The sequence below is a fragment of the Tyto alba genome, unplaced genomic scaffold (assembly GCF_018691265.1).
Source record: "Tyto alba isolate M040663 unplaced genomic scaffold, T.alba_DEE_v4.0 Super-Scaffold_9, whole genome shotgun sequence".
In the NCBI taxonomy this organism is placed as follows: domain Eukaryota; kingdom Metazoa; phylum Chordata; class Aves; order Strigiformes; family Tytonidae; genus Tyto; species Tyto alba.
This window is the reverse complement of record NW_024881330.1, coordinates 10,763,620-10,782,860: the sequence shown is the minus strand read 5'-3', so window position 1 is coordinate 10,782,860 and position 19,241 is coordinate 10,763,620. Positions and strand designations below refer to the sequence as shown.

Genomic DNA, 19,241 nt, shown 5'->3' with positions numbered 1-19,241 from the left:
CTGTGTGAGCCAGAGGTGGACTACAGCACAGATGTTCTCAGTCCATGAATCTCAACTGCCCTTTGCACACTGCTGAACAGAACAGCACCCAGCTCAAAGACGACACTGCTCTGGCAATTCTTAGACACTCTTGCTCTGTTGCTTCAGCTACAGACCAGAAATTAAGTTTGAGGAAAATACTCCAAAAATTGGTTACTCTTAGAAGCGCACATTAAAACAAAAAACAAGTCTTGTCCAAAACAGAACCACAAGTCAAATACATTCCACATCTTGTGAGTAATAAAAAGAGAATGCTAAGAAATGTTTAGCAGTTAAACTTGATTTTTACTTTAGTAACAGTAACACATGGCTAAGCTATAAAAATTAAACCATAGCTAAGATCATGTTTCAAAGGAAGTTTCAGAGCATCTACAGATGAGCCCATGGTTCAGTGCTAAATGGATGTGAACTCTGATGTTGACATCAGTGGTTCTGAAAGCAGATTCTGCTTTATCTGTGTGGCAATCAAACTTAATCTAAAGTTTATGCAAAGGTAGTCTATCACTACTGCAAAGTGACCTGAGTTCTTTATAAGAAAGCAACTCTACTGGTCACCTCCTATAAAATTACCTTTTTCATTTCTGGCTGCAGAAAGCTTCCACCCACATCTTTTTTCTCCATTTATTTTTTATTTATCCTTCTGAAGCTAAATTGTATCTTTAAAGTTTGTGAGTTATATTAAGACATTCCCTATCATATATAATTTCTCAATGCTGCCTTGTAGTATCTCATATTACTTGTTACACTCAAACCTGTGCTTGAGCTTTAGAATTTAGTAATAGGGTGATCTGACAAGAAAGCTTTCTTAGCAGTTCTTGACCTGTGTTAGACACCTGCCAAACAGCTCGTTATGCTTTCTGTCCTTTATTCATGAATTAAAATGAATTTATGCCAATATAACTCATTCTTTACAGCTACATTGGCAAATGTTGAGTGGTACACTCAGTTTCATGTGCTAAGTTAGGAGCTCCTGCACAGCTAATTACTCTATATACTCCAAGTGAGGTCCACAAAGCACTGTTTCAGATTCTCTAAAACTTAGTCTGAGGATTTGGCTTCAAAAGGATTGTAGCAAAGAGCCATGAGGTTTGCCTTGAAGAAGATATTTAAAGAAAGTTTAGATACTGCACTTAGATTAACAAAAAGGGGACAAGATTATATACTTAAACCCATTTTATCAATTAAAAAAAAAAAAAAAGGGAAAAGCCACAGACAATTGAGAAGATTATATGGCATAAGAAGATACACAGACATATACAAGACTAACACTCAGCATGAAAATTTATATTTCATCCCCCTACAGATATGTTTTCCACAACACACCATCACCTTAGTTTAGTAGAAACAAAAAAATTAAATTATGATATAATCCTAATTTTTTCATCTTGTCAAAGCTTTACACAGACCAAAAAGGCTGCAAGTACAGGGCTGGGTTTTTTCAACCAAATCAGAAAGTTAGCTTAAACATTTCCACTTCTCAAAGAAAGTGAGAATATTAAATGTTGGGTAACCAGAAGACAAATTAAGACTTTTAGAAAAACAGAAATGGGACTACTTTGGGTTGTTTAATTTCTGGTTGTTGTTTTTTTGGCAGTAGGGTGGGGGGATAGAACTGTGATATTTTAGTCCAGGCTACACAACTTCCTGTTTTACTTCAATAAAATAAAATAATTTTTTAAAAAAAAGCAGCCTGCAAGAGTTCTTGAAGTTAAATCCTGTGTCTAATAGTCAATTATTCAAACAACTGAACTTGCTATTTCTGGCAGCACATTATCTCTGGTATTTCTTTTGAACCTTCATAAATCTAAATCTTTAAGTGATTTAGAACTGGGTATATTGTATGAGCAGAATTTTGAAGAACTCTCCAGCATTCAGGCTTTCAACTCCTCAAAAAAGTACTAAATTATTCTTAAGCTAGGAAGAGATATTGCATACCTTTACAACATTAAATGATATTGCCGTTTCCTATCTGTTGCATATTTAACTTCCCTATGACTACCTAGCATTGCTATTTTTCTGCAGCTGATGCTTCCTTTGATGTTATGCTGTTAACATCCAGTTGTGAAGTGTTCCTGAATACCAACTGAGTGATTAAACAGCTTTTTTAATCTAAGCAATACAAATTATATAATTTCTTAGGAATATGGCAGAGTTTAAGACAGAGTTCTGACTCAATATCACCATAACAGAAATGAAACCATACCCTGTCCCAGGAAGTTTGCAGCAATACTCATCCACTTGCGTAATAAAAACAGTAAGACAAGAAAAGGTCAAAAGGGCTTTCCCATTCAACATTATTAGCAGTGCATTACCAGCTCTGAGCAACCCCAAGACCCATAGCCCTATTCAGTAGCACTTAAACAGAGGAGTCCTTATTTCTTATAATCTAGATTTCTACGCTCAGGGTAAACAACTTTCCTCAGGACTATACTGGGTCATATGAACAGAAAGGAACTTCTGTCATGAAAGGAAACCAACCAGAGAAGTAACACACCACCTAAAACATCTTTTTACTGGTCTTAGTGAGTTCTAACCATAAACTGGTTCCTCAACAGTATCAGAAATTGAGCTGAAACTGTAGTTAATTCCCTAATAGGTAAAACTGTAAGATGAATTTAGACCTAAGCTGATTAAACTACAGCTACAGAAGTGTCACAAACGGCATCTCTGCTGCTCAGAGGCAATGGATTTTATTATTCCATATTTCAAAGAACACAGATTAGCTTTTAAAAAGCCTGAAAAGCCCTTCCTATGGAAATCAACAGCACTAAGTTTTGCCACATGCTTCTAAGACTTGAGGGTACAGGGGATACCCAAGCAGTTTGCTTTAACTCTTTCTCCCCCAAGGTCCCTCATACTGCCCCACTAAGCAAGTCTCAGCAGAGGTAGGTCCTCCAGAGTCTTAACTCATGCACAAGCCAGGAGACAACACTGTGCAAGAGTGACTCCATGATGGAGCCTTGGAACAAGCAGTAATTTCTGCTGAGAAGGATAAGGGAGCTCTGCTCCAGCCAGGGTAACTGTCAGATAGCAACCGCCTCTTGAAAGTGCCTCCAGCTTGCCCAGGAGTGCCTTGAGCTCCACCTGCACACTTGTGTGGAAAGCTTTGTAACAACTGTTTCAGCTAAAATTAAAAAAGGAAGGGGGGTTAGGAGAATGTGAAGAAAAAAAGTTGAAGCTTTTCAGATCAGCTAAACAGTAACACTTGACTAAGAGAAGTTTGAGATTGTTTGAATACAAAGAAAAACACAGGTAATTAGATGGCAGAAAAAAATGATAAACGAGAATACTCAAAACAATTATCAACCACTAGCTGTCCAGAAATAAGAATCTAACCATGTTATGTTAACCTGTGACCTCAAACGTTTACTGGGTAGCATTTAAGATGGAAGCATACACAAAAATTATGGAAAACAGAATAGCAAATGTAAGAAACATAATATTGGAATCAATGTCTGGGTCCTGCTCCTAGGGATCATTGTGTATATTCAACAGCTTTATCCAACAGTCAGGAAAAAAACACCAAAAAACAAGAGCCATACAACAAGGTCTTAATACCTGCACTGCCATTTAATATTGAGTCTCAACAGCTGCACACTTTCTGCTCAGTAATTTCCAAAGTTGGTTCTACGATGAGCTAAAAGGAGGCAAGCCACATCAGGGGAAGTTCAGATGGGACATTAGGAAAAAGTTCTTCACCGAGAGGATGATCAGTGACTGGAACAGGCTCCTCAGGGAACTGGTCACAGCACCAAGCCTGTCAGAGTTCAAGAAATGTCTGGACGATGCTCTTGGTCATATGGTTTAGTGTTAGGCAGTCCCGTGAGGAGCAGGGAATTGGTCTTGATGGGTCCTTCCCAACCTGAGATATTTTGTGATTCTAAATCATAAAACTGCAGTTATATAGTCAAGCAGTAAGCTGAATATTACCCAGATCTGAAGGATAATATGTTAATAGTCCAAGTCCCCACAGAGTTTAAAAAAAAAAAAGTCAAACACACACCTCCCTTCCCAACCCCGCCAAAAATCTAGAAACGTCCTTTAACAAGCATTCAAGAGTCCTTCTGTAAGTCAGGAAGTGAAGAAACATCTGACATTAACCTAATAGAACAGACCACATAAAACCTAAAAGTCCAGTCACCTGTTTCAACATGCACAGCTATTCAGGTCAAATGTCTTTCTGATGAGAAAAGTTTACATATTTTACTGGTCTGTTTAAAAGTGACTTTTCAAAAAGTCAAAACAACCATTAAATTAATGTCTTTGATTTGAAGGCTCACTGGACAAACATAATTAAACAGTTCATGTTATCCTGAGCAATTATTTACAGGTGGAAAAAAATAGCAGCTTTACCTTCATAAACAAATCGGCATGGCTGATGTCTCAAGCAGAACGCAGTTTACTAAATGAGCCAATTAAACCAAATTCAAAACTCATTTTTTAAACTTACTCTACTGACTGTTGCAGTAGGACTACTGCTTGTAGATGAAGAATGTTTTGGGAGACCTCTACACTGAATTCAGCTTGATTAAAGTAAAAAAGACCTGGCACTGATCATATGCAGATTACTACCATCTTCATTCAAGGTTTTAAGTAATTTTATGTCCACTGTGGGAAAAGAGATACCATATTACATTGTGTCAGCACAGGCAGATTATTTACATCCATTGCTAATATGTACTATTAGACTTTAAAAAACGCAGGACTGCAGAAAAGCTTTTAGCCCCTCAATCTATTCCTGTGCTATCACAGCCAGCCACATTAAATAAGCCTCAAGATAAAATACAACAAATAAATAGGAGACAGATCAGTTTGGCCTAAAAAACTGTCAGCTATTCCTCTTTCTTGCCTGAGACACCAGCATTAATACAAAATAAATGCACGCTGGAAGAACATCAGTAACATGATCAGAATTCCTACCAAAATATTTTATAGTGAGTGTCAAAACCATAAGTAGTATTTAACCTTCATATACCAAGAACCGTTTCAACAAACCCACTTTCACATGGACAACAGATCAATTCAAGCAGCTCTGCTGAATTGCAAATAGAATTTATAGGGAAACCTACAGCAATATATTTAGAGCAACACTGCCAAAGGAGATTGTTTTTAACTTGTGGCACAAATAGGAAGTAAAAGTGGTTTCAGTTGTCAAAGATGTTCATTTTTCCTCTTGTATTTACAGAATATAACCTCATTGTGACATATTCTTTTACCCCTGACAGTTCCCACATGAACCTACTGTTAGTATCTGGTAGGTTCTGTGGAGAAGCTTTTCAAGATGCTCAGAAGCATTTGTAACTTCACCACTTTCTACACTGGTTACATAGGTTTCCCCAAATGAAAAAATCCTTCTGAAAGCACACTTTAAAAGCTGCGCATTTTTTTCATAAGAGAGGAAACATTAAGCACGGAGCAAAACAAAACAGAACCTTGCTTTATATTTCTCACAGCACCTTAGACTTTATTTAAACTTCTCAGACAGTCAAAGCCATACAGAAGTCTAACACATGCAATATAGCCTTATTCAATACAGTATCTCTTCTGACTGAGGTCCTTCACTTCTAACCTTTTGTATGCGCACAGGTATGGGGACAACTAGAAATGAACTTTCCTGGTGTTTTTAAGTTTAACACACATTACAGGATTTGCACTAAAAAACTGAAATTGTTACTGAAGAGATTTTAAAGATTCTCCCCACAAGGAAGCAGAACGTTTAAAGATGTGTCAGTCAGACAAATGCTACTCTTTAAGAGTTATACAAGCCACAACAAAGAGTTCTCAGAATTAATAGGAAAATGACAGGTATGCATTTGCTTCCACTTTGCAAACATAATACTGAAGGTGTTTTCATATTTATTAAAATTAGCATGAAATGCAAAACCTGTTAATCCACAAACACTGCAATATCAGTGCTGGAATAGGGATTCCACAACATGTTAATCAGTTTGCTCGAAACACCTCCCCATCATAATTACAGGGGAACAATTCTAAGTTGCATGGAAAGATTTTTAAATCTCAAGCATGCACACAGCTTCAAGCTGCATATGAAAGATAAAGCTATAAAATAAGAATGAATAATTATAAGAGCTTATATGCAAAAGCAGGAGATAATGATCAAGATATTTTCTGAATGACTGATACTCTGGGAAAATAATCCTATACAAGTGAATTAATGTAATGAAAAAGAAAAGCTAATACAAGAAAAATAGGTCAAACGCTAAGTAGTTGTATGTCCTTCAGTGTCTATGATAATGAGACATTACAGATTATGAAACATCACAACCAGAATAAATATTACCTGGATAAAATAGTCATGCATGCCTTACACAACCATTTGGGCTAGTCTGCGCCACACCAAGGTCCAGCTGGCTTAATATTTTTGTCTTGGCACCAGTCATGTAAGACCCAGACATACTGTGCCCCAAGGGATGTGGTGCCCGTGTATCACATTCTCTTTTCAGCATATTCCCAGAGTTGGAGGCTTGAGCTGAGACCTCGATCAAGTTTTAAATGTGGTAGAGCTCAGCAGGCTCTCAGCTCACGTCTTCCCAGACCACCGTTAATGCTGGAAACAGTGAAATCAAGTTTGTACAGCACTACTCCTGAGCTAAAAAGCACTTCTTGGTCCTAAAGCAAATGCTGAATTAAGACATACTTTACCATTGTTGCAGACAAAGAGCTACCTTCTACAATTACTCAGTTTCACTCAGCATGGCCATCCTGTTAAAATTCTCTGAGATGTGCAGCTGATGACATGGGAAGGGAAGTTGAAGCAGGGAAATGAACAGAGAACCTCTCACTGCTAGGCTAATGAGAATTATCAATTTTCTGTATAGGGCAAGCTATGCACTCAAATTTATTGACAGACATACATTATTTATTCACATCATATATGATCAGAATAATCCAAAGGATTAGCCTAAAAATTGCTATCAGATAATTACAATGTGGTTGAAAACTTGTGTTGGTAATACAGTGCTTTGGTACCTCAAATTGTGACATACTACATGCCACAGGGTCTTTCTTCTGTAAATTGAGGAACATGCATTTTCAAAATGGGTATTTGGGAAGGACACTCATACACGTTTTAGTTTCAGGAGCTGCTATTTTACAGATCCTGGCAACGAAGTTCTTGAAATTATTGCTCACAAATAGTTGTACTTTACAAGTCATCTTTATATTGAAAAAAGACTACATAAAGTCAAACATTGTTTTCACTATGTCATTTCTGACAGATGCACATTATTGACCACTATAAGCCTTCAAAACTTGCCTATTATTAATCTAGGTTTGGCAGAGAGGCAGAGTAACAGAACAAAGTATTTTTATATTCTCTGTGAAACCTGGTTATTAGCAAGAGTTACAAAACACAATTTCATAAAATTATTCTTGATTGCTTCTAAAATTTAGGCAAATTTACTGGCATGTGAAGATTAATAAAGCATCTGTAAATATCTGGGTCATAAAAGCTTTATGTTTCCTTTCTGGCTAGTATGCTGCTTCCTTCTACATTCATCTTTAGACTCAAGTGCATCACCCCATTCTGGGCTAAGAACTCTCCTGCCATGAGTTTGCTTAACCCTATAGCTCAAATCGCAGCATTAAACAGAAGGGTAGGAGATTCAGGCTTTACAGACAGACAGCATACAGTAAGGTACAACCACAGAGGAAACCAGAATGCATATGTAGTTTACAACTTTGTGGATGTCTTTCCCCATACTGAAGACTGCTACTGCATTTACAGCATTAAGTATTTGAGAAGTGAGCTGTAAATCTGGTACCTACTATCAATGATCTAGCTATGTCAAGGCATACTCAGATATCCTAAATTCTCATGTTTCCTTGCGATTGCCTTGTCATAGTGTAGCTCAAGGTCTTAACTTATGGGCTGGTAAGTGCTCATAGCTCTTCACTGATAATCTTTTTACCATTTTGAACCTACAGATGACTTTAAAGGCCTGTGAATTATGATACAACCTTAGTTTTATTATCATATAGTATTTTCAGTTAAAATTATGCCTCAAACACCCATAGAATAATTACAAGTACATTAATGGCATCTTCCAAAGCACCTGGATGCTCAAATTAACATGTGTAGCCATGTTCATCTTCTAAACCAGATTTTGTTAGTTTCCTTTTTTCTCTCTCTCCAGGTTCTGAAGCATCAGATTTGAAGTTTCAGTGTTTGCGCTATCACACTTCGAGTAGTCTTTATATGGTAAGAGGTACAGACACGTTATATTAGTCTCAGTGGAAAAGGCAGACAGATAATGTTTAACATCCCACTACAGAAAAAAGGTTAGTCCTTTCTCCTACTGAGAGAGGAGTTATGTAATCACTTTGTATTCCAATTTAAATACCCACGTTATCCACTGCTGCTAAGCCTTTTGTCTGGTAAACTATGGTTAATTACATATATATATATATATATATATTAAAAAATTGAATAAACTACTTATTGCTTTCAGTATTTCAAAATGCTTTGTACTCATTGGCCTAAAATATTATGTAAAACAAAGAAACATTCTACAAGCAAAGATACCTAAGGGAAGTGTTTACCAGTTGGTAGTATCTTCTTGCAGTCTTAACAGAGAACTCCCTCAGATTATCGATGCAGCAGCTCGTCTTCAGAATCTGAACAAATAGAAGAATCCCATTAAACATAAACAACACACAGTATTTCAACTACACAAACCAGCACCAGGGATAAATCAAAGTTAATCCTGCAGTGCCAAGGAACCTACATAATTCTTTAAGAATGCAAATAAAACATGCCGATTCCAAAACACACTTGTGATTTTCTGGAAGTGACATTACAAGCAAATGGAGACACATCCTTAGAAACTCTTCTGTAAGTCAATAAAGCTATCCATGGTCACGGACATCAGAAATAGACCACTGCATCTCAGCATTACTGAGTTAAGTTACACACAGTTACAGCAGAAAAAAAATAGAGCATTACATCTCTGCACTACTGAGCCAAGTTACACATAGTTGCAGCAGAAAAAAGTAGGTCTCGGTTCAAGTTTTATTTAGTGTCATATATATTGTGCACAGGGAAAAATGCTTCATTGCTACAGTTTTCATCAGTTAGAGACAAATTCAGCCAATGGCAGTTCTTACCTTTCTGAATTTAATCTAGGATTACTCAAATTTTATGCTTCGAAACTAAGTTTCTGGTTTAAAAAATTAGTGTATTTGTATGGTCAGACAGAACAGCATTTCCTATGGAAATGCGGCACTGAGATCTATTAAAATCATTTGAAGGGTGTTTAAGTTCATTTGGAATAGGTTTATCTAGCAGTCTACCTTTTATTAGTAACTGGATGATGAACTGGCCAAAACTGCCATCTTTCTGTTGTGGTAAAAGGCCGTAAGCCTTTTTTATTTGGGGTTTTGTAGGCTGCATCTGTTTCAGGGATTCTGGCTAATTTAAATACTTGAGTGTCATCACTTAACCTGTCTCCTGTAAAACCACTGTTGCACCTACAGCAGGTATTGTTCCTGGTGCCAGAATCTACCCTGTCAATATGTAGCATCTCAAGATTTTTTTTAAAGAGTGATCTTTCCATTTTGTGCTACAATTCTCTTTCTGCTTCTACAGCAAAGTCAAGCACATTCTGCAATGCATCTGTTTTTAGCATAAATTTGTTTTAGGAATATAAAATCCCTGTCATGTCATTGCAGATCCTGCTGAAGAGGCATGAAGTATTCAGCATTAATTTGTATATAATCAGCTATCAGCAGCTCCTCTTACATCAGATAATCCTGATTAACAAACACCTAACAAAAAATATACTGCTTTGCAGTGAAATTTCTAATCACAGAGGACACAGTATTAATGATTTATCCCAGCTTGGGAAGGGTGGAGTGGAGGGGAAGAGCTAGGCATTATTGAGGCTGGGGAATGGTTTTAGTCACAGTGAAAACTAACATGAAAAGATACCATCCATTCTCTTCTCCTCTCCCTGCAAAAGAAAAACTGGTGACCTGAACAGCACAACTAGAAGGAGAAGGTAAGGAGTTTGAGTTACTATGAAAAATTTAATTGCCAAATAAAATCAAGGGATCCTATTCACAGCTAAACTGAAACAAATAGTTGCAACAGACAGTTCAAAAGTAAGAACAAGAAGAGAGTAGTGTTAGCCAATTATAACTTCTGCCAGTTTGTGTCAAGGCAGCATCTAAGATAAAGAGGTGCCTGGCGAAGTAATGTGGTGGTTTTGTTTTATAGTTTTGCTTGGGGTTGGTTGGTTTGATGCTTTTTGGTTCCTTTTTTTATTGTTGTTGCTGTTGTTTGGGTTTGTTCCTGCAAATGTTGTATGAAGCACTGCTTCTGTCTCTTGCAGAACAGGAAATTTAAAAGACATCCAAGACATCTTATTCACTTTGTTAAAGCAGAGACTTTGTTTTAACAATTGCTTCACTACCCTATTTCAGTCCCTTTCATTCATGGTCCTCTTGTGAAGCAACTGTACGAAGTTCACAATTCAGTTGAAAACCTCTGAATGGAAGCCATAAGGTCTTACACTCACAGACTGCTTAGTAAGTTGCTGAGCAGAGCAGCACTGTCACTGTCTACAGCCTGGTAACAGGATTTGAAAGTTCTGCTGGCTGAGTGACCATTTATGCAATTGCAACATGTGCGATTTCCTTCAGCACACTCAACAAAAATATTTCCTTCTCCCCTGGTACACGACAGTATGAAAAGCTTCCTATTCAGTACCAGAGAATGGATAATTTTTTTTTTTTTTTCCAGGCATGACTGATCACTTCATTAAACAGAAAAGTTGAATTGCACTTCCCCTGGACAAACGCACATATCATCATGTTGCCAAATTCTGATGTTTAAATTTCCTCATAACTACCTAAAGTAGTACGCAGGATTTTGGTTTACTGAAAGCAGTATCTGAGCCTGCTGGAGACCCTTCTGCTCCTCCAGTCCCACACGGCTCTGCATTGCCCCCTCTCCTGGCTGCTCCATCTCCTGTGCTGTAGTTCCTCCCAGACAACCCTTTCCCAGCATTCAGGTGAGAAAGGGAAGCAAGCGCCAGCAGCTACAGCTGCATTGCCATTCTGGATGGGAAAAGTCAATCAGGCAGAACAGCAGCAGGTTCAGTGGACTGGAGGGATCAAGGAAACATCTGCAGGCAGGGGAACTATGTAATCTGCCAGTGCCAGGCGAAAAATAAAATCTGGAGCCACAGGAGGAACTGGAGAGGAAAGAGACTGCTGCACAGGCATGCTGGCCAGGAGCAACTGGGGAGCACTGTACGTCAAAAGGACAGGGGTGCAGAAAGCTGCAGACCTGTGGTGCCTTCAGAAGAACTCCCCAGCTTTCAAGGCAATAATTCCTTATACGTGATCTAGATTAATCTGGTCAGCTGATAGAACTGTCAAGAGAGGTTTTTTTTTTTTCTTTTTAAGTAATGTATCCCCAAACTGCAACCTATGGTATAAATAACAGAGCTGAAAAAAACTAGGTTATCTGCCTTCTTAGTTTTCAGCCAATATTTGTTCAAAAATTAATTTTCTTTAGTTCGATAGACCTTTGTGGAGTAAATTAACACTGTTTATTTGACAGGCAAATGAGAACAGCAGGTGAAGAACAAAAGAGTAAGCTCATTCTCAGGAGATACCCTTCCTTGCCCTCCACACACTGTGTTGGCATAGCTTTATGGGATGACGACTTCAAAAGAAGGAAGCAGACAATAAACCTACTTGTTCCTGGTAAATAAGGGAGACTTCACCTATTCATTTAAGCGACCATCCCTTACTTCATTAGTTTTGTCACTTAAGGGGAAGGTGGAATTAAACTCTGAAGTACAGCACCTGATTACATCTTGTTCTCCATACAAAATTCATGCTCAAGAAAACTATTAACCATAAAGATGCAAAGAGACTTCTGTGAATTGCCTGGTGTTAGTTTTTCTCTGGTGTACGTGTTTCAACAGGCGGAATCACAGCCACTGCTTCCCAAGCCTGCAAGCTTTGCACTCCTTTGAGCTACAAGGAAGAACACTTCTGAAAAATTTATTAATGGCTACTTTCTCAGGAGGGAATGGTAAAGCCAGTAACAAAGGCGTTAAAAGGTTTTACTGAGAGATTCAGTGTACTCATGAAAGACAGTTTGCTGAAATACTGTGGCAAAACACCTAGTTTTTGCCAGATATAGCAGTTTCTAGATAGGGGTTTCAAGCTACAGTATATAATTTTCCAGCTTTTGACACCATTAAAGCAAGACTGCCATTCATAGTCCAGGTAAGCCCTGTGTCAGAGCTGGCTCCAAGCCTCCACCAGCAGGTAACAGGGATGACTCAGGGCTGAGATGCAGAGAGAAACAGAGGTCAAATCATTTCCCAAAATACTGCACAAACCCTCAACTGCCAACCTGATAATCCTCTCTCCAGCTCCCTGCCTTACTCCACTCAGACACTCGCCTCTGATGGACACTACCGAGGTGACCATATGGGGTGGTGTGAGATGCCATTTCACTTCCTCTGTGATTGGTAACTTACACAGCATCTTCAAAAGCCCAGAGAAATGTAGATTTCACAACTTAATATGCAGGTTATTTTCAACTCAAAAACTTTGTATGAAGTACCTTTAGGAGTAACTCCACCTAACCTTTATACATAACACTGTTAGATTATCTTTGCCTGTGCTTAACTCTGCTTAGCCCAACACACAGAAAACACAGAAGACAAAGCAATGGAGATTTAAGGTGATGTATCCTCCCCAACACACTTGATCACATCAGACTGCTAGCAACAACAGCCCATCAATAGGTTAAGACATATTTGAAAAGCAGAGTATGCAAAACAAGTAAAACAAAAAAATCATACATTTCAAGAAACATAACTGTCAGAAGATGTACGGTAGCTTGTAAAGAGTTCTGCTGCCACATATAAGACAGCACACAAATTGAGCAGTCAACACCTGCGGAGCTCCTGACAGGCTACTCTTCATAATAAGGCAGCTATGAAAAAAACAGAGGCAGAACACAAGACATCCAGTGTCCTACAAAAATAGGAAAACTTATAAATACTAGAATTCAGATAGCTTCATGGCAAACAAAACTTGAGAATTTTATCCCTCACTGAAATGATACAGACTACTTTTTTTCCCCTTAGCAGCATATATTGCCAAAATTTTAATTTTCAGTTGAAAGAGGAAATTCTCCTGTGATTTGAGGAATTGATGGTCAGAGAAGTATTAAAAGAAAAACCAAGTAGTTTACTTCTACACAGCTGAAAAAGTTCTCATTCCTTCAATTTTCAGTACCGCAATTAAATGGAGTGTTTAAGATCTAAATAATGATACTAAAACTCAGTAGTTTGAGCTTTAACTGTATATCATACAGTTAGCAACAATGATGCAACACATTACAAAGCTAAAACTATTTGCTTCCAGACGACTGCCGAGCTCTGCTTTCCATGTAACACCACAGCACCCAAGAGATACCCCAACCATTTTCAACATCAAATTACTACTTTTCTTCATTCACTAGAATAACATCAGTTACAGGACTTAAATATGATATTTCTTACAGGTTTGAGCTGGAAAACATCAACACATATTCATGTACTAGAAGTTAATTTTGTTTGTAAATTAAGATTGTCCAGTTAAGAGTTGCAAAGACAGAGATGGAAAAAGGCTCACACATAACCTTCCCTTGTCCTCACACCAAACACTCGGCACAGGTTTAAAGTATTATCAGTCCAACACAACACTAACAGAGGTGTAATTTACCAAACAGAACACTGGCCAGCTTCTCCTCTGTTATTACCCCTAAGTCATAGAAAGGATTTTCAACAGTGAACACTTTCTCCTGTCAATTCCATATCTCTGCTTTCAAACAGTGGACTTGATATTTTGAGCTCAGTAGTATTACCTGGTTTAGAGTAACTTCCTTTAAAAGCACAGGCTTTTAAAAAACAAGTATTACAAAAGGACTGAATCTTAGAAGATGACTACCCTTATCAATTTGGCTTTTAGTTTTTTTGTTTGTTTGTTTGTTTTTTGTTGTTGTTGTTGTTGTTTTTTGGTTTTTTTAATTGATTAATTACAATTGGGAATAGCGTGTGCTCCAGATCCAGGAGAGTTTGCTCACACTGCAGAAGTTCTGACTATCATCAGACCATTTCTTACCTCCAAGCCCTCATTAACCCAGTTTCTTGGAGCTCAGAAACCTATGCCTACATTTACTGTAAATGCAGCAGTAGGAAGAATGTAGCTCTTGTGTAAAACAAAAAAACTGAAACTGCTAAATACCTATACCATTTATCCATACAACAAGCATATTCCTCTGTTTCAAACATAAATGTGGAACTGTAATGATACCAATCATTTGAATACTCTAAGGCAGACTGTTTAATTATGGGCAGTCAGAATATATTTGAAGCAGGACTTAGAAAAAGTATAACCAATAACTTCTTACTATCTCAATAGCAACTCCTTAGAGAGCGACTCAAGGCCTTAGGGTGACTCAACTCAGAGATGAGGAGGCAGGTCACAAATGTCATATTCTTCAAATTAGTTATGGAACAGTTTTCAATAGCAGGGTGAAAAAGGGCAGGCACATACAGTTACATGCAGACTGAAACAGAAGCAATCTTTTCCTACTCCTGGTGAGAGGATGTTCTTGATACAATACAAAAGAGGAGGACAATTAAGTTTAGGTGACCTAACTTAGAAAAAGTTGGTCAGAAATGTACAATCCTTGCAAAAACTCTGATAGTTCTAGCAATCAAATGTCAGAAGCAAGTTACTGATATGTACACTTTGACTTTTAAGCTTTTAGCTATATAGAGAAACAGGCACAACTTGGAAGATTTCTTCATTCTGAAGTACAGATGCCACATATCTTTTGACTCTAGGTCTTAGTTGGATACGCAACACCTGACCGAGGGATTGAATTACATTGTAGAAACCATGAATTAACTAATGGAATGGACATCGGAACAGCTCTTATTTTCCTGCTGTCTGCAGACACACAACCAAAGGTCTGTGTGTGACCAGAACCAGTAGCAATGCTATCAAAGAGCCTGCTTTAACAGTTAAAGCTACGAGCAACCTATATGAACTATTTGATAAGTTAAGGCTTGTAATGAAATGACAGAAGTTGCATATCCCCCAACTGAAAGAACATTTACTACTGTAAACAAAGACTAAACTCAAGGACCTTCCCATCCCATAAAAATTCCTTCTCACCAGGTTCTGCTGTGCCTGAATCCACCCCTTAAACTCCTATTTTCAAAGTGTCCCAGCTTCAGCTGAGCAAGGCACCAGCCTGGCTCACAAGTAGATGCTGAATTCAAGACTCCTCAAAGATTAGTTAGGTTCCCCTTATGCTACCATTGCAGGTTATTATGCGAAAGAGTCTGCCATTTAGAAACCCTGAAGGGGAAGGACAGATGCTATGAAGTCCTGTATCTGGACAGTTGGTCAAGATATCCTTTCTTTCCTGTTTCCTCATCATCTGGATTTAGACAAGCTTGTTATCTAGTCCAGAGAGGCAAGCATTACTTTCAGCTCTTTGCCATGTTTACATTACCTAACTTTATCTAATGTGTAAATAGTTTAAGCTCTTATCTTAAACCATCTGAATGGTCTTTTTAGGATCTGATATTTACTTAATTAAAAAAAAAAAAAAAAAAAGATACTGCAGAGCTTATGTTTGAGACCTTGAGTAGGAAGTCTTATTCTCAGAAGGTTGTCCTCACACTATCTCAGCTTTTACATCCTCTTCTCACTAGAGACATTAAAGGCAACTGGACTCCTATTTCTGCACAGGAAATCTGATGATCTTTAAGCCATTCTTACACTCCCACATCCTCCCATTTAGGTCTGTATTAAGAGAGCACAAGATCTTTGTTCAAAGTGTACTTGTACATGCCATCATCTCCAGAGGCATTTTTCCTACATTTAGCATGCATGTTACAACCTCAGTCAAAATAGGAATGCAACAGTTTTTCTATATTGCCCTGTATTTGGAATAACAAAGGAAGCATTTAAGAACAAGTCTTATATTTTTCTGCTGAAGTGAAATAACAAACACCAACATTCAAATAATCACATACATGTTATAGAGACTGCAATAAGGAGGTCAGTTCATCTTTTTCAAATCAAACTTTATACCCTGGAATAGCAGTCAAGTAGAAAAGAAGCCTACTTTTATTTAGAGAGTGATCACACTGCAAAGCTTTTTTTTTGCTTCTATAAGGCTGCAAAGACTTGCTTGAAGACTAACAGATTCTGAGATACAGTTTTTCATGAAGAAATGAAGCTAAATACACACATGAAATAAAGCCACTGTATTACATAAAATTAATGTAACAAAATTCATATTGTGAAGTCATGACCAGTATAATTCTGGTAGACACAAAATTGCTCTATGTGGGTAATACTCCAACAAGAGACATGTACATAGCAGCCTCCCTTATCCACTTACCATTAAGTTTGCAAGCAGATGCAAGCACATGCAACAAAAGTATCATGACAAAAGCACTGCACATACCTGCAGGCACTGAGACACAGTCCTGGGGCCATGAATTTCAGAAGTAACAGAATAAGAGGGAAAAATGGTACTAGTAAGTGTAACTAGACTTGAAACTAAGGTGCCTGCCTTCTGCAATCTCCAAACTTAAATCAAGGACTCCATCTCCAAAGTACTTTCAAACCATGTGACAAGAGAGTTGCTCTACAGGTGGAGCGTGCTTTAAGTGGCTCCTTCATGAGAAACCCATGGGGCCCTTACCACATTGTGGAACCAGAGCACAGGCAGTGCCACATACAAGGTTTATGTTGAACAAAATGAAAGACAGTCTCATGAGTTCTCCCAAAACACAGGATTTGTTAAAGTGTTAGATGAATTCTGCAGCAGAAGCCCAGAAGCAAGTTCCAGCTTGGCAAGAGGTATAAACAAAAGTGCATGCACATGCACCGTAGATGCATGCCTTCTAGGAAGAAACTGGATCTATCATGTGGTGCTGTCGTACTCATCTACTCAAGGACCATGATTCAGTGCCTACAGAGCTGTAAAGGACTATGATTCAGTGCCTATAGGGCATGTTGGATTTAGTACAGATGCACAGATTAATTGCATAGCACATACGTGTCTGGCTGCTGACAGGAAAAGGCTACACATACACACACACACACACACACACACACACTTAAGAGCACTCAGAGAAGTCAAACCATCCACTATAACAGGATTGATTAAAGCCTTCTTGGCTTCAGATTCACTCAGTGCAACTACAGAAATCTTCTGTATCATCTCTATTATAAAGAGCCTCAGAATAAGTGAAGCTAGTTAACTTTCATGATAGACAGGGTTTAGTTCAAGGCGTGTCATGACTAGCATGGGCTAGAACAAACATTACCTACTATGGAATTATTTGCATTGCCATTCATTAACTTAGGCAATTTATCAGGGACATCTCATGTGGCAAAGACACTGCCAAAGAACTGGATGATTTATGGGTGTTCTTATAGCAGAACCTTCTATAGCAGGAGCTTTCTAGCAAAGACATTTGCCAAATCTCTGAATACTGGAATACAGCAAAAGCAAGACAGAGGAAGTGAGAAGACTTACATAACAATAAATCTCATTAATAAAGATATGCTTGTCACTATGGCTAAAGTAGAAAATTACTTTTGCCTTATGGCACTGTCATGAGCATCACAGAAAGCATGCTGAACCAGGCAAGCCAACTTCGTAAGGGGCAACGCAAAACCCATTTGGCTGATCAAGAGGCTTCCAGTAGCTTTTTGGTGTTTCAGTAGAAGTTAATCTGGCTTTTAAATATTTAATAACAACTTATTCAATGTCTTATCACCCAAATCTAGAAATGGATGTTGGCCCTCTTGGCCTCCATCTCCCATATTTTTTGTGGAAATTCAGTTATTTGCTTAAAAATACAAATATCAGCAAAAACAGTATAAAAAAACCCCGACAACAATGACTGAGATCTACCAGATCTGAAAGAATGAAAAGTTTTCCCTTGGATATACTTTCAGTCAATATACCATTGCAGAGAAACTAAATGAGTTTCACAGGGAATTATTAACTTTGCTTCTATCCTATAAACATGTTTTATTGGGAGTTATTCAACCACAGAAACTCAGTCTAATGTTGCAGTTACTAGAGAAACATGCACTTGATCTCTGTTTTTAACTTCCTATTTGCTTTCAGGTAATTAACATTGCTGTACCCCAGTTTCTTATCTGTAATGAGCCAAAACATACAACACTAAACATAGCAGGACTTTAGCCAGGTATGTAGTCTTTGAATTCTGCTTCCGCAAGAGTCAGTAAAGGTAGAATTGGGTGAATCGTGAAGGGGCTAAGTATAGAAGAGGCCATTTAGTGACCCTCAAGGCAATCAGAGCAGACACACTGGGTGAAGCACACACAGATAGTACCTCTGAAATCTCTGTACTACTTCACATCACGAACAGAAACTGCTCAAGCAGTTCAGACTCCAAAAATCAGATGCTGCATTCCTATCTGGCAAAGATACTCATGTTAAACTCTCACATGTAAACCTGAAAAATAATGGAAATGATTGTTTTACTGCTGAAAACTTAAGCTTCTTAGGCCTTACAGATAGTAAGAACTTAACTAATCATTTGACACAGTCCAGTCTAATCTTAGACATAACAAACAGTAACTTCACCTCAACATGTGGATTATAGTTCTGCCCACAAAATCTTTTATTAAGATTACTTTGAATAAAAAGAATAATTATGCAAGTGTTCCAAATTGCTGATCAAGTAATCCTTTCACAGAGATTACAAATAAACATAGCAAAAAGAAAAGATGCACGTTGAACACAACATGCTTGAGGAAAAAAAAAAGTTTCATCCAAGTCAACCAACTGCAAATCTAGTTATTGTTGGATTATTACAGAGGAGTGTCATAAGACATCCTGTAGTTACAATGTACTTGTTGAAAAAACAACACTGAACTTACATTAGGACAACTTTCTAAGATGAAAAACGAATGTAAGAGTACAATTTACATTCTACTAAGTGTACTTAAATAACATTTATAGAAAAAAACTGTTCCCATGGGGAAGCCTTAGATTCAAAGATAAATTTGTGGTCCTGATGATGCAGAGCTAGACTCAAACAATTCTAGCCTATCTCTTATACCAAGAGTCAGAAGAATAAACCACTCCTGGCAAAGTACAA

The 19,241-nt window shown here is 37.8% G+C and overlaps 1 protein-coding gene across 4 annotated transcripts in view; it reads right to left on the bottom strand.

Annotated features, from left to right (window-relative positions):
• The window catches only part of CYRIB (CYFIP related Rac1 interactor B), a 51,829-nt gene extending 33,340 nt beyond the window's left edge, over positions 1-18,489 (bottom strand). The window contains exons 1-2 of one of the 4 annotated variants that reach the window (XM_033005726.2): positions 18,471-18,489; positions 8,602-8,676 (exon numbers count right to left, since the gene is read on the bottom strand). The gene's annotated coding sequence lies outside the window, so the exon portion shown is untranslated. Of the gene's footprint in view, positions 1-8,584; positions 8,677-18,470 lie in introns of those variants that run through there. The other 3 variants (XM_042785810.1, XM_042785812.1, XM_042785811.1) reach the window with 3 other exon arrangements.
• Positions 18,490-19,241: the final 752 nt, after the last annotated feature.